This window comes from Cucumis melo, chromosome 10, assembly GCF_025177605.1.
Source record: "Cucumis melo cultivar AY chromosome 10, USDA_Cmelo_AY_1.0, whole genome shotgun sequence".
In the NCBI taxonomy this organism is placed as follows: Eukaryota; Viridiplantae; Streptophyta; class Magnoliopsida; order Cucurbitales; family Cucurbitaceae; genus Cucumis; species Cucumis melo.
In genome coordinates this window covers 14,844,184-14,850,183 of record NC_066866.1, presented here as the reverse complement: position 1 = coordinate 14,850,183, position 6,000 = coordinate 14,844,184, and positions in this window count along the sequence as shown.

Genomic DNA, 6,000 nt, shown 5'->3' with positions numbered 1-6,000 from the left:
TAGGGTTCTTTTCCTGCTAAACACCTTGATGCGAAGAGTAACACCTTAGTGAAGGTGTGTGGATTAGAACTTAGGTTTTAAAATTTGTGCATTGCGAGAAAAGGAATGCAATTGTAAAGTATGAACTTTGTAAAGTGTTAAGCTAATAAAGAGAAGAAGCTATGTTATTTATTTCGCTGCATTATTATTTATTTGAGCTCATCACTTAGAAGCTAAAGTTAGTTTAGCTAAGTATTAAAGACTAAGCGACGAAGCTAAGTCTCAGAGTTGTTTCTGTTGTGATAAGTTATGAAATTTTCTAAAGTTCAAAGTAAGAGCTTCGCGATGAGACAGGTGAAAAAAGTTCTGCTTACTAGGCATTCAATGTGTCATCTCCCGGTGAGGTACGCAATGGATGTCTTGGCGGCATGTCTCCATCTGGTTGCATGAAGTGACATTTAAGGCGGGGCATGACATTAATAAAGAAATAGCATACCGCCTACCTGGCATGCGTGGTAGATACTTAGGCACCAAGAAGTGATTCAAGCAGAGTGTCTATAGTCCGCGAGTATTTGAATGTATTCCCAAAAGAAATGAGCAGTTTACCTCTAAAGAGAGAGATTAAATTTACTATTGAAGTTATACTTGGAACCACAACTATTTCCCAAACCCTTTATCGCATAGTACCAAATGAATTGAAAGAATTGAAAAACCAATTGGAAGAATTGCTAGAGAAAGGTTACATTCGACCCAGTACTTAACCATGGGGAGCCCCTGTCCTATTTGTAAAGAAGAAAGATGAATCAACAACATTGTATATTGATTACCGGCAATTAAATAAAGTAACAATTAAAAATATGTATCATTTGCTGGGAATAGATGATCTTTTTTTATAAACTAAAGGGAGCCTTAGTATTCTCCAAGATAGATTTGCATTCAAGCTACCATCAATTGAGGATAAAGGAGTCAGACCTGCCTAAGACAGCCTTCTAAACACATTATGGACACTACAAGTTCTTGGTAATGCCTTTTAGATCGACCAATGCCCCAACATCTTTCATGGATTTAATGAATGGAGTCTTTCATCACTAATTGACCAGTTCTTCCTTGTTTTCATTGATTACCTTTTAATTTACTCCCCAAACACGAGAAGATATGCGAAACACTAAGCATCGTGTTACAAACCTTGCAAGAAGAGAAGTTATTCGCAAAGTTAAGTAAATGTGAGTTTTAGTTGAACCAAGTAGTGTACCTTAAACACATTATATCTTCAGAAGGGTTGAAGGTGAGCTTGCAAAAAGTTGAGGCTATTGACACTTGGGAAGGCCCCAAAACAGTTTCTAAGGTTATAACTTTTCTTGGTTTGGCGAGGTACTATAGGCATTTTGTAAAAGGATTATCCAAACTTGCCCTTCCTCTGACAGCACTTACAAAGAAAACAATGAGATTATAATGGTCGTATAATTGCAAGATGATTTTCCATGAGTTAAAACTCGAACTTACTACTGCTCCATTTCTTACCTCGCCCACAACCAGAAAGGAATTTGAACTTTTTTGTGAAGCATCCCACGAAGGCCTAGGATGCATTTTGATGCAAGAAAGGAAGGCAATAACTAAAATTGCATGGGCACAAGCATCCAACGCATGGCTTAAAATTAACAGTCATTGCCTATGCATTGAAAATTTGGCGACACTACCTAATTAGAGAAAAATGTAGCATCTTTACTGACCACGAGAGCCTGAAATATATATTTGACTAAAAGAAACTAAATTTGAGACAAATGTATTAGATGGAACTTATTAAAGATTATTACTGCACCATCACATATCATCTTTGAAAAGCCAAAGTCATAGCTGACGGGTTGAGTAGGAAGAGCTCCAACCAAGGAATGGAGGAAGAGTGGCCTTACTAAGAGAATTGAGATGCTTCAAGGCAATTCTAAGAGCAGGGTCAATTGGGAACTTGATGGCATGCTTTCAGGTTAAGCTTACGCTTGAAGAAGAAAATATTAAATTGCAACCTGAAGATCCTGTGTTGAGAAAGTTGGCGGAGGAAGTGAGATGTAGGAGACGGTCAGACTATGCATTTAGAAATTATGGCACATTCATAAAAGATAGAAGATTATGCGTTCCACCTAAGAAGGCGTTGAAGGATAGTATCTTAGATCAAGCTCATTGTTCCCCTTATGTGATGCATCCTGAAAGTACTAAGATGTACAGAACTTTGAAAGCCTATTACTGGTGTCCAAGTATGCGGCAAGAGATAGCCGAGTTTGTAGCCAAATGTTTGATTTGTGAACAAGCAAAATCTTAACAACAAACTGGTGGATTGTCGGGGCCTTTGCCAACTCCTGAATGGAAATGGGAACACATAACAATGGACTTTTTGTTTGGATTGCCCATAATGCCAAGTGGCTACGATGGGATTTGGGTTGTCATAGACAAATTCACCAAGATTGAATGTTTCGTCCCAATCAAGCAAACTTTCATTTTTGACAAATTGGCCAAGATATACATTGAAAGAATTATAAACCAGTTTGGGACCCCTATCTATAGTTTCGAACGGACATTTATGTTTGACTTTTAAGTTTTGGCCAAGGTACATGTTAAGAACTAAGTTACACTTCAGCACTGCGTTCCATCCTCAGACGGATGGTCAATCTAAAAGAATCATTCAAACATTAGAGGATATGTTCAGAGCCTGTGTTTTGTAATTCAAAGAAAGTTGGGATGAACATCTGTCCTTGATTAAATTTTCTTATAGCAACATTTATCATTCTGACATTGGAATGACCCCTTTTAAAGTATTATTTGGGAGGCGTTGCAGAACGCCAATTTGCTGGGAAGAAGTTGGCAAAAGAAAACTATATGGATCAGAGTTAGTCCAGGCAACAACAAAAAGCATAAAGGTAATCAAGGAAAATTTAAAAACAGTCCACGATAGGCAAAAAAGCTACACAGATAATCGTCACAGAATACTAGAATTCAAAGTTGGAGACAGTGTCTTCCTAAAATTATCACCATGGAAATGAGTAATTTGGTTTGAGATTTCACCGTGTGTAGGACTGGTGGCCTATAAAGTAAGGTTGCATGCGGAACTATCTAGGACTCACAATGTTTTTCATGTCCTATGTTAAGGAAGTATGTTATAGACCCCTCACATTTACTTTAAGAGCATCCCTTAGAAGTTAAACTAAACTTGACCTATGAAGAAAGGCCCTTAAGTGTGGTTGACAGAAAGGAATAAGTATTGATAACAAAGGTGATTCCCATGGTCAAAATTTTATGGAACAACCATGGCATTAAGAAAGTCAACTTGGAAAATGAAGAACTAATGAAAGCCAAGTACCCCCCAACTGTTCACATCAACTTATTCAATTTCGAGGACAAAATTCCAATAAGAAGGTAGTAGTTGTGAAACCCTGATCGCGCACTATCTATGCGATGAAGGCCCTACAGTAAGGATATCGTGAAAAGAGACTCATGAAGAGTTAGGCAATCGTATAAAAAGTTAAGCGATCATGTAGAAAACCAAACGATCACGTAGGAGAAAGCAGGCGTTCCAATGTTTTTTCGCGATAGAAAGTCTTCACTTGGAAGATGCAATGTGGCAAATAGTTAAGTGATTTGAGAATACTTCACCAAGAAGTAGTGGCATGACCCTTGCGTCAATAAGCCAAGGATTGATTTAACCTTGCTGCCTAATCTAAGTTGAGGATAAGGAATGGGTAGAAACACATGGTGCTTTAGGATTGAACTACTTTTCACCGCCGATAGAAGAATCATTTTGGCATGGAAACTTTCACCAGAAAATCCTATAAATAGATGGATTCTAGTCCTTTTGAGGCTGCTTTTTACCCTGGGCTTACTTATGCGAAATTAGAGAGAAATTCCAAGGTCCCCCGGATATTTCAATCAAGCTTAAACTTGATCGAAAGGTGCAAAAGAGCTTGTGGGTAGCAACACACTTTTGTGTCTGTGAGTGGTTCTTGTTTAAAATGTTTTCCAAAATGAAAGAGATTTCTAAAGTACATTTAAATCCTTACTACATTTCCATATATTGAAACTAAGAATGACATGATTTCTCATATGTTTTCCATATCTTAAAATGTGCATGGTTATAGATGAAGTTGACATACATATGAGCTAAGGTACGCGATAAAATGATGTGTAGTTGAGAAATGCAGAAGATTTGATAAGAACTTGTAATGATGAATTGAAATCATGATCTTTTAAACCACATTCGATTTAAAGGCCTTATCTTTGTTGTGTGATCTAGGATAAGATGCTTCATTCTTGCTGTGTGTTCTGGAATAGAAGTCCCTATTCATGTTGTGTCATATTGAGTAGGATACCTTATACATGCTGTGTGATTGGGTATGGGATGCCTCTTACTTGCTGTGTGATCTGACATGGGAAGATGCGGACCGCGTAGTGGAATTGATGGAACTTGCTAAATGCATTGAGATTACGCTACATAGCTGCAACTTGGCAAAAGAGTGGTAAAAGCTTGAGCTGAGGAGAGGGTACAAGGATGTAATTAAACCTGCAGAGTCTCTGCAAAAAAGACTATGTTATGCGAAACACACCCTATACGATTTGATGAATGATAAAGGAAGTGATTTTTCTTTGAAATTTATGAACTAATGATAATCTTAGATGTTAATAAATGCTTAACACCTTGAATGAGTATTTAAACTCAAAGATATTGTGACTAACTTACATATTATTTTATTTCTTAATTTGGCAACTCGTCTATATTTTGTCAATGCAAGCTTGATTTAATGAAGGTGATTATAAAAGATCCCACACTAGACGCTTTTGTCTAAACCTTCCAATTTTTTGTTTTACTCCTCCCACCAAGTAGAGAAGGACATCCAGTGTTGAACTTGCAGCCTTGATCATCTATTGTACCTTGAGATGGCTTTATTTTGGTAGTAGCCACTATCAACTTGCATAACAAATAGAGACTAGGTGAGAAGAGTCTAATTGTTATTGTAATGTATTTTGTCATTTCAAAATAGACCTTGTATTAAGTACCGAATGTATTATACTATTTTGAAATATCCATGAAGTATTCTTGTTCCATTCATGTTTTAAAACGTGTTGGGTTAAGTTGTTCCACTTACTAGGCGCACGCGGCATGATACGCACTAGGTGTCTAGGTGGCACACCTCCAATTAGTCACATAAAGTGACATTTAGGGCAGGGTGTGACACATAGTCATAAACATGCTTTTAACATAATATTAACTTTGGAAATCAAGCTTAAATCCATGCTTTCAACTTTCAAACATTTTAAACACATGCTTGGCAAATCTCCTATAAATCGGTAAGCTCAACATATATATTGTAAGGCTCAGATCAGGAAAAGGAAATCCTATTGAAAAGGCACCTTTGAGAAAGGAATGGTTATTCTAAATATGAAGGAATGATTATTCTAAAGAAGGCTTTAATTGTGAAGAAGGTTGCATTTCAAGGAAAGGCGACACGAGGAGATGTGCTTGCATCTAAAAGTTGTTGGTGTGAATTAGATGTTTGAGTTAGGCGTTCTGCATAGCAACGTGAGGTTAAGTCTGGCGAGATATGCCTAGTATTTCTAGGAAAATGACTAATATAGAGTTGAGAATTCCAAGAAGATAAGTTTAATGTTCCAAGGGAAGTGTTTTATCATTCGGTGATCTCTGGCGACATATCGAGCTTTAGTTAGTTGCATGGCCCGACGAACAGTAAGTTGACATGTGTAAAGTTATAAGTAGGAACTGGCATATAAAGAGAAGAATCAATTAAAAGAATTAGTATAAATAAGATTGAAAGAATCAAAGGAAGTATTGACGTTTTGAGAAGTTGCCAAGAAAGTGCTAAGTGCTGAGCTTTTGCTATGGAAGCTAGACAAAAAGAGAAGTGAAGCTAGGCATTCTGAGAAGAAAGGAATTAAGTGTTTTCGTGAGTGACTTTTATTCATAAAATAAGCTTTTGTGAATAATCTTCTTGAAGAAAAGATTTATTTGGAATTATTTCT